The sequence below is a fragment of the Bombina bombina genome, chromosome 1 (genome assembly GCF_027579735.1).
Source record: "Bombina bombina isolate aBomBom1 chromosome 1, aBomBom1.pri, whole genome shotgun sequence".
Classification (NCBI taxonomy): domain Eukaryota; kingdom Metazoa; phylum Chordata; class Amphibia; order Anura; family Bombinatoridae; genus Bombina; species Bombina bombina.
In genome coordinates this window covers 1,402,813,539-1,402,824,669 of record NC_069499.1, presented here as the reverse complement: position 1 = coordinate 1,402,824,669, position 11,131 = coordinate 1,402,813,539, and positions in this window count along the sequence as shown.

Genomic DNA, 11,131 nt, shown 5'->3' with positions numbered 1-11,131 from the left:
TTCTGGTGCAATGCCGACCCCTGCAGACTCGCGGCCAATGGGCCGCCAGCAGTGTGGTGTCAATCAACCCGATAGTACTCGATCGGGTTGAATTGTGGCGATTCCTGTCCGCCTCATCAGAGCAGGCGGACAGGGTTATGGAGAGCGGTCTTTAGATTAATTGGCCTCTATGAGGGATATTTATCAAGCCGTCAACCACAAATACACTGGAATTCTACAGCGTAATTGTGGCAAGCTTTATTCAACCTATTTATCAAAGTCTACAGACCGGCAAATGTTGAAATTTGTGACGTAACATACGATTGGCCGGTCTCAATCTGACACAGATCGATGCTTACGTCATTACAGATGTTCCGAAAACAAATTTGGCACTATCTGACAACTTTTCCAAGTTATCAAACTTCTAACAGGTACACTCGCCACTTTTCCGGCCCAGCGTACCTGGTTTTCAATCCGCCACCCTGGAGGCTGCGAATGCCATAGGAATCAATGGGAGTCTGAAAGCAGCGAAAGATTATGTTCGCTGCTGCCAGAAATCCCTTTGATTTCTATGGTAGAAAACAAATTACGTTTACACCTAACACCCTTACATAAGCTCTGAGTCTAAAAAACCCTAATCTGTCGCCCCAACATCGCCGCAAGCAAAATAAAATATATTAACCCCTATTCCACTGCTCCTGGACCCCACCGCAACAAACTAAAATTATTAACCCCTATCCCGCCGCTCCCGGAGCCCACCGCAACTAACTAAAAGTTTTAACCCCCATACCACCGCTCCCGGAGTCCACTGCAACTAACTAAAATTACTTACCCCTATTCCGCCGCTCCCGGAGCCCACCGCAACTAACTAAAAGTATTAACCCCTATCCCGCCACTCCCGGACCCTGCCGCAACTGTAATAAAATGATTAAACCCTAAACCCCTGACCTCCAACATCACTACCACTAACTAAACTGATTAATCCCTAAACCGCCAGCCCCCCACATCGCCATAAACTAAATGAAGCTATTAACCCCTAAACCTAACAAGCCGCTAACTTTACATTATAATTACCTCATCCCTATCTTATAATAATTTAAAACTTACCTTTAGAATTAAAATACACTATATTAAACTATTAATTAACCTACCCTAACTATTATACTATAATTACATTAAACTATATTAAACTATTAATTCAGGGGGGAAAATCCTATTGGGTTTTGCAATCAGCCAATAGGATTGAGACTCCATTCTATTGGCTATTCCAATCAGTCAATAGGATGAAAGCTATTGCCTGATTGGAATAGCCAATTGGCTGATAGAATTCTATCAGCCAATTGGAATGTAAGTGATGCCATCTTGGATGACGTCATTTAAAGGGAAACTTCATTCTTCAAGAGACGTCGTAAGAGGATGCTCCGCGCCGGATGTCTTGAAGATGGACACGCTCCACGCCGGATGGATGAAGATAGAAAATGCCCTCAGGGTGAAGACTTCTGCCCGCTTGGATGAAGACTTTAGCCCGCTTGGATGAAGACTTCTGCCGGCTTCGCTGAGGACTTCTGACGCTTGGATGAGGATGGATGTCCGGTCTTCAGAAACTGTAAGTGGATCGTCGGTGGTAAGTGTTAGGTTTTTTTAAGGGTTTGTTGGGTGGGTTTTAATTTTAGGCTAGGGACTTTAGGCAGAAAAAGAGCTAAATGCCCTTTTAAGGGCAATGCCCATACAAATGCCCTTTTCAGGGCAATGGGGAGCTTAGGTTTTTTAGATAGGTTTTTGTTTGGGGGTATTGGTTGTGTGGGTGGTGGGTTTTAGTATTGGGGGGTGTTTGTATTTTATTTTACAGGTAAAAGAGCTGATTTCTTTGGGGCAATGCCCCGCAAAAGGCCCTTTTAAGGGCCATTGGTAGTTTATTGTAGGCTAGGGTTTTTTTTATTTTGGGGGGCTTTTTTATTTTGATAGGGTTATTAGGTGTAATTATACCTAGATTAGGTGTAATTCTTTTTTTTTTTTTTATACTGTGGTTTGTTTTTTTTGTAACTTACGGCTAGATTTAGAGTTTTGCGGCCAAAGGGGTGCATTAGCGACGCGTTTTTTTTCCCCCCGCACCTTTAAACAACGCTGGTATTTAGAGTTCACTGAAGGGCTGCGTTAGGCTCCAAAAAGGGAGTGTACAGGCATATTTACAGCCACTTCAACTCTCAATAGATAAAGTGATGTTAGGATCAGCACTCCTGGGTCATCCCCTCCATATGTAACACTGCAGGATTTGCAGGAGATAGGTGCTCAAACCTTCACAGACCCCCAACCAAGATCTGAAGGAATCAAATAGGACAAAAGGATGAAGGTAGCACTCTCAGCAACTGGAAAACACCTTTAATAGAAGCAACGTTTCGAGGCTACTTGCCTCTTTCTCAAGCTTACACAAACTGAAAAGTGAACAAGACTTTATTCACATGGCAATTAGTGGAGGGCCAATCCCCAAGCTCACAAGGGGCGTGTGCAATATGACATCACACTAACAGAGAAAAATTCAATTGTTAACCAATTAGAGACTAACTGGAGGATTGGTCCAACAACTAAATACAATAATAATTCAAAAGCAATTACACAGAGACAGGAGATAGCATAATAGGATCAAAAATAAAAATGTTAAACAAAAATAAAAAGCAGAATACTTAAACAACAACAGTATTTTAAATTAATGGCAAGAGATCAAACTCTCTGTTGAGTCCTTTAGGTGACATGGTGTTTAATTGCCAAATCCATTTGGCCTCTCTATACAATAAGTCTCTCAACCTGTCTCCTCCTCTGGGTTTTTTATTGGCATGGTCAATCACCATGAATCTTAATTGATTTGCTTGATGGCCTTTTTCCAGAAAATGTGAGGGGACAGGAAGATGAGACAATTTCTCATTGCCAATACTGGACTTGTGCTGACAGAAGCGGTCCTTGACCTTCTGGGTGGTCTCGCCTATATATAGTAAACCACATGGGCACTTTAGGGCATAGACTACGTATGTAGAGTTACATGTAAAATACCCTGGGATCTTAAATTTCTGGCCTGTGTATGGGTGAGATATTTCTCCACCTTTAATTACGCTGTTACATTGTGCACACCCCAGGCATGGAAAAGTTCCATTCCTAGGGGTACCCAAAAAATGGAACTTTTCCATGCCTGGGGTGTGCACAATGTAACAGCGTAATTAAAGGTGGAGAAATATCTCACCCATACACAGGCCAGAAATTTAAGATCCCAGGGTATTTTACATGTAACTCTACATACATAGTCTATGCCCTTAAGTGCCCATGTGGTTTACTATATATAGGCGAGACCACCCAGAAGGTCAAGGACCGCTTCTGTCAGCACAAGTCCAGTATTGGCAATGAGAAATTGTCTCATCTTCCTGTCCCCTCACATTTTCTGGAAAAAGGCCATCAAGCCAATCAATTAAGATTCATGGTGATTGACCATGCCAATAAAAAACCCAGAGGAGGAGACAGGTTGAGAGACTTATTGTATAGAGAGGCCAAATGGATTTGGCAATTAGACACCATGGCCTAGATTTGGAGTTTGGCGTTAGCCGTGAAAACCAGCGTTAGAGGCTCCTAACGCTGGTTTTGGCCGCCTGCTGGTATTTGGAGTCAGTGATTAAAGGGTCTAACACTCACTTTTCAGCCGCGACTTTTCCATACCGCAGATCCCCTTACGTCAATTGCGTATCCTATATTTTCAATGGGATCTTCCTAACGCCGGTATTTAGAGTCGTTTCTGAAGTGAGCGTTAGAGCTCTAACGACAAAACTCCAGCCGCAGGAAAATAGCAGTAGTTAAGAGCTTTCTGGGCTAACGCCGGTTTATAAAGCTCTTAACTACTGTACCCTAAAGTACACTAACACCCATAAACTACCTATGTACCCCTAAACCGAGCTCCCCCCACATCGCCGCCACTCGATTAAAATTTTTTAACCCCTAATCTGCCGACCGCCACCTACGTTATACTTATGTACCCCTAATCTGCTGCCCCTAACCCCGCCGACCCCTGTATTACATTTATTAACCCCTAACCTGCCCCCCACAACGTCGCCGCCAGCTACTTAAAATAATTAACCCCTAATCTTCCGACCGCAAAGCGCCGCCACCTACGTTATCCCTATGTACCCCTAATCTGCTGCCCCTAACACCGCCGACCCCTATATTATATTTATTAACCCCTAATCTGCCCCCCTCAACGTCGCCGACACCTGCCTACACTTATTAACCCCTAATCTGCCGAGCGGACCTGAGCGCTACTATAATAAAGTTATTAACCCCTAACCCGCCTCACTAACCCTATAATAAATAGTATTAACCCCTAATCTGCCCTCCCTTAAATCGCCGACACCTAACTTCAATTATTAACCCCTAATCTGCCGACCGGAGCTCATCGCTACTATAATAAATGTATTAACCCCTAAAGCTAAGTCTAACCCTAACACTAACAACCCCCTAAGTTAAATATAATTTAAATCTAATGAAATTAATTAACTCTTATTAAATAAATTATTCCTATTTAAAGCTAAATACTTACCTGTAAAATAAATCCTAATATAGCTACAATATAAATTATAATTATATTATAGCTATTTTAGGATTAATATTTATTTTACAGGCAACTTTGTAATTATTTTAACCAGGTACAATATCTATTAAATAGTTAATAACTATTTAATAGTTTACCTAGTTAAAATAATAACAAATTTACCTGTAAAATAAATCCTAACCTAAGATATAATTAAGCCTAACACTACCCTATCAATAAATTAATTAAATAAACTACCTACAATTACCTACAATTAAGCTAACACTACACTATCAATAAATTAATTAAACACAATTCCTACAAATAAATACAATTAAATAAACTAGCTAAAGTACAAAAAATAAAAAAGAACTAAGTTACAAAAAATAAAAAAATATTTACAAACATAAGAAAAATATTACAACAATTTTAAACTAATTACACCTACTCTAAGCCCCCTAATAAAATAACAAAGCCCCCCAAAATAAAAAATTCCCTACCCTATTCTAAATTAAAAAAGGTAAAAGCTCTTTTACCTTACCAGCCCTGAACAGGGCCCTTTGCGGGGCATGCCCCAAGAATTTCAGCTCTTTTGCCTGTAAAAAAAAACATACAATACCCAAGCCCCCCAACATTACAACCCACCACCCACATACCCCTAATCTAACCCAAACCCCCCTTAAATAAACCTAACACTAAGCCCCTGAAGATCTTCCTACCTTGTCTTCACCATCCAGGTTCACCGATCCGTCCTGAAGAGCTCCTCCGATGTCCTGATCCAAGCCCAAGCGGGGGGCTGAAGAGGTCCATGATCCGGTCAAAGTCTTCATCCAAGCGGGGCAGAAGAGGATCTTCCATCCGATTGAAGTCTTCATCCAAGCAGCATCCATCCGGAGCGAAGCGGCAGGATCCTGAAGACCTCCAGCGCGGAACATCCATCCGGCCCGACGACTGAACGACGAATGACTGTTCCTTTAAGGGACGTCATCCAAGATGGCGTCCCTCGAATTCCGATTGGCTGATAGGATTCTATCAGCCAATCGGAATTAAGGTAGGAATTTTCTGATTGGCTGATGGAATCAGCCAATCAGAATCAAGTTCAATCCGATTGGCTGATCCAATCAGCCTATCAGATTGAGCTCGCATTCTATTGGCTGATCGGAACAGCCAATAGAATGCGAGCTCAATCTGATTGGCTGATTGGATCAGCCAATCGGATTGAACTTGATTCTGATTGGCTGATTCCATCAGCCAATCAGAAAATTCCTACCTTAATTCGATTGGCTGATAGAATCCTATCAGCCAATCAGAATTCGAGGGACGCCATCTTGGATGACGTCCCTTAAAGGAACAGTCATTCGTCGTTCAGTCGTCGGGCCGGATGGATGTTCCGCGCCGGAGGTCTTCAGGATCCTGCCGCTTCGCTCCGGATGGATGCTGCTTGGATGAAGACTTCAATCGGATGGAAGATCCTCTTCTGCCCCGCTTTGGATGAAGACTTTGACCGGATCATGGACCTCTTCAGCCCCCCGCTTGGGCTTGGATCAGGACATCGGAGGAGCTCTTCAGGACGGATCGGTGAACCTGGATGGTGAAGACAAGGTAGGAAGATCTTCAGGGGCTTAGTGTTAGGTTTATTTAAGGGGGGTTTGGGTTAGATTAGGGGTATGTGGGTGGTGGGTTGTAATGTTGGGGGGCTTGGGTATTGTATGTTTTTTTTTACAGGCAAAAGAGCTGAAATTCTTGGGGCATGCCCCGCAAAGGGCCCTGTTCAGGGCTGGTAAGGTAAAAGAGCTTTTACCTTTTTTAATTTAGAATAGGGTAGGGAATTTTTTATTTTGGGGGGCTTTGTTATTTTATTAGGGGGCTTAGAGTAGGTGTAATTAGTTTAAAATTGTTGTAATATTTTTCTTATGTTTGTAAATATTTTTTTATTTTTTGTAACTTAGTTCTTTTTTATTTTTTGTACTTTAGCTAGTTTATTTAATTGTATTTATTTGTAGGAATTGTGTTTAATTAATTTATTGATAGTGTAGTGTTAGGTTAATTGTAGGTAATTGTAGGTAGTTTATTTAATTAATTTATTGATAGGGTAGTGTTAGGTTTAATTATATCTTAGGTTAGGATTTATTTTACAGGTAAATTTGTTATTATTTTAACTAGGTAACTATTAAATAGCTATTGTACCTGGTTAAAATAATTACCAAGTTGCCTGTAAAATAAATATAAATCCTAAAATAGCTATAATATAATTATAATTTATATTGTAGCTATATTAGGATGTATTTTACAGGTAAGTATTTAGCTTTAAATAGGAATAATTTATTTAATAAGAGTTAATTTATTTCGTTAGATTTAAATTATATTTAACTTAGGGGGGTGTTAGTGTTAGGGTTAGACTTAGCTTTAGGGGTTAATCCATTTATTATAGTAGCGGTGAGCTCCGGTCGTCAGATTAGGGGTTAATAATTGAAGTTAGTTGTTGGCGATGTTAGGGAGGGCAGATTAGGGGTTAATACTATTTATTATAGGGTTAGTGAGGCGGATTAGGGGTTAATAACTTTATTATAGTAGCGCTCAGGTCCGCTCGGCAGATTAGGGGTTAATAAGTGTAGGCAGGTGTCGGCGACGTTGTGGGGGGCAGATTAGGGGTTAATAAATATAATATAGGGGTCGGCGGTGTTAGGGGCAGCAGATTAGGGGTACATAGGGATAACGTAGGTTGCGGCGGTTTACGGAGCGGCAGATTAGGGGTTAAAAAAAATATGCAGGGGTCAGCGATAGCGGGAGCGGCAGATTAGGGGTTAATAAGTGTAAGGTTAGGGGTGTTTAGACTCGGGGTACATGTTAGAGTGTTAGGTGCAGACGTAGGAAGTGTTTCCCCATAGGAAACAATGCGGCTGCGTTAGGAGCTGAACGCTGCTTTTTTGCAGGTGTTAGGTTTTTTTACAGCTCAAACAGCCCCATTGTTTTCTATGGGGGAATCGTGCACGAGCACGTTTTTGAGGCTGCCCGCGTCCGTAAGCAACTCTGGTATCGAGAGTTGCATTTGCGGTAAAAATGCTCTACGCTCCTTTTTTGGAGCCTAACGCAGCATTTGTTTGAACTCTCGATACCAGAGTTAAATTTATGGTGCGGCCAGAAAAAAGCCCGCGGAGCGTTAACAGCCCTTCTACCGCCAAACTCCAAATCTAGGCCCATGTCACCTAAAGGACTCAACAGAGAGTTTGATCTCTTGCCATTAATTTAAAATACTGTTGTTGTTTAAGTATTCTGCTTTTAATTTTTGTTTAACATTTTTATTTTTGATCCTATTATGCTATCTCCTGTCTCTGTGTAATTGCTTTTGAATTATTATTGTATTTAGTTGTTGGACCAATCCTCCAGTTAGTCTCTAATTGGTTAACAATTGAATTTTTCTCTGTTAGTGTGATGTCATATTGCACACGCCCCTTGTGAGCTTGGGGATTGGCCCTCCACTAATTGCCATGTGAATAAAGTCTTGTTCACTTTTCAGTTTGTGTAAGCTTGAGAAAGAGGCAAGTAGCCTCGAAACGTTGCTTCTATTAAAGGTGTTTTCCAGTTGCTGAGAGTGCTACCTTCATCCTTTTGTCCTACTTCAACTCTCAATACCAGCGTTGCTTATGGACTCGGCCAGCTTCAAAAACGTGCTCGTGCACGATTCCCCCATAGGAAATAATGGGGCAGTTTGAGCTGAAAAAAACCTAACACCTGCAAAAAAGCAGCGTTCAGCTCCTAACGCAGCTCCATTGTTTCCTATGGGGAAACACTTCCTAAGTCTGCACCTAACACCCTAACATGTACCCCGAGTCTAAACACCCCTAACCTTACACTTATTAACCCCTAATCTGCCGCCCCCGCTATCGCTGACCCCTGCATTATATTATTAACCCCTAATCTGCCACTCCGTACACCGTCGCAACCTACATTATACCTATGTACCTCTAATCTGCTGCCCCTAACATCGCCGACCCCTATATTATATTTATTAACCCCTAATCTGCCCCCCCCCCAACGTCGCCGCTACCTACCTACACTTATTAACCCCTAATCTGCCGACCGGACCTCGCCGATACTCTAATAAATGTATTAACCCCTAAAGCTAAGTCTTACCCTAACCCTAACATCCCCCTAAATTAAATATAATTTAAATCTAACGAAATAAAATAAATCTTATTAAATAAATTAATCCTATTTAAAGCTAAATACTTACCTGTAAAATAAACCCTAATATAGCTACAATATAACAAATAATTATATTGTAGCTATTTTAGGATTTATATTTATTTTACAGGCAACTTTGTATTTATTTTAACCAGGTACAATAGCTATTAAATAGTTAATAACTATTTAATAGCTACCTAGTTAAAATAATTACAAAATTACCTGTAAAATAAATCCTAATCTAAGTTACAATTAAACCTAACACTACACTAGCAATAAATTAATTAAATAAACTACCTACAATTATCTACAATTAAATCAACTAAACTAAATTACAAAAAAGAAACAAACACTAAGGCCTAGATTTAGAGTTCGGCGGTAGCCGTCAAAACCAGCGTTAGAGGCTCCTAACGCTGGTTTTGGGCGCCCGCTGGTATTTGGAGTCAGTGATTAAAGGGTCTAACGCTCACTTTACAGCCGCGACTTTTCCATACCGCAGATCCCCCTACGCCATTTGCGTAGCCTATCTTTTCAATGGGATCTTCCTAACGCCGGTATTTAGAGTCGTTTCTGCAGTGAGCGTTAGAGCTCTAACGACAAGATTCCAGCCGCCTGAAAATAGCAGGAGTTAAGAGCTTTCTGGCTAACGCCGGTTTATAAAGCTCTTAACTACTGTACCCTAAAGTACACTAACACCCATAAACTACCTATGTACCCCTAAACCGAGGTCCCCCCACATCGCCGCCACTCGATTAAAAATTTTAACCCCTAATCTGCCGACCGCCACCTACGTTATACTTATGTACCCCTAATCTGCTGCCCCTAACACCGCCGACCCCTGTATTATATCTATTAACCCCTAACTTGCCCCCCACAACGTCGCCGCAAGCTACTTAAAATAATTAACCCCTAATCTTCCGACCGCAAATCGCCGCCACCTACGTTATCCCTATGTACCCCTAATCTGCTACCCCTAACATCGCCGACCCCTATGTTATATTTATTAACCCCTAATCTGCCCCCCACAACGTCGCCGACACCTACCTACACTTATTAACCCCTAATCTGCCGAGCGGACCTGAGCGCTACTATAATAAAGTTATTAACCCCTAATCCGCCTCACTAACCCTATCATAAATAGTATTAACCCCTAATCTGCCCTCCCTAACATCGCCGACACCTACCTTCAATTATTAACCCCTAATCTGCCGACCGGAGCTCACCGCTATTCTAATAAATGTATTAACCCCTAAAGCTAAGTCTAACCCTAACACTAACACCCCCCTAAGTTAAATATAATTTTTATCTAACGAAATAAATTAACTCTTATTAAATAAATAATTCCTATTTAAAGCTAAATACTTACCTGTAAAATAAATCCTAATATAGCTACAATATAATTTATAATTATATTATAGCTATTTTAGGATTAATATTTATTTTACAGGCAACTTTGTAATTATTTTAACCAGGTACAATAGCTATTAAATAGTTAAGAACTATTTAATAGTTACCTAGTTAAAATAATAACAAATTTACCTGTAAAATAAATCCTAACCTAAGATATAATTAAACCTAACACTACCCTATCAATAAAATAATTAAATAAAATACCTACAATTACCTACAATTAACCTAACACTACACTATCAATAAATTAATTAAACACAATTGCTACAAATAAATAAAATTAAATAAACTATCTAAAGTACAAAAAATAAAAAAGAACTAAGTTACAGAAAATAATAAAATATTTACAAAGATAAGAAAAATATTACAACAATTTTAAACTAATTACACCTACTCTAAGCCCCCTAATAAAATAACAAAGCCCCCCAAAATAAAAAATTCCCTACCCTATTCTAAAATACAAATATTACAAGCTCTTTTACCTTACCAGCCCTGAACAGGGCCCTTTGCGGGGCATGCCCCAAGAATTTCAGCTCTTTTGCCTGTAAAAAAAAACATACAATACCCCCCCCCAACATTACAACCCACCACCCACATACCCCTAATCTAACCCAAACCCCCCTTAAATAAACCTAACACTACCCCCCTGATGATCTTCCTACCTTGTCTTCACCATGCCAGGTTCACCGATCCGTCCTGGCTCCAAGATCTTCATCCAACCCAAGCGGGGGCTAGACATCCACTGAAGAAGTCCAGAAGAGGGTCCAAAGTCTTCCTCCTATCCGGCAAGAAGAGGACATCCGGACCGGCAAACATCTTCTCCAAGCGGCATCTTCTATCTTCTTCCATCCGATGACGACCGGCTCCATCTTGAAGACCTCCAGCGCGGATCCATCCTCTTCTTCCGACGACTAGACGACGAATGACGGTTCCTTTAAGGGACTTCATCCAAGATGGCGTCCCTCGAATTCCGATTGGCTGATAGGATTCTAT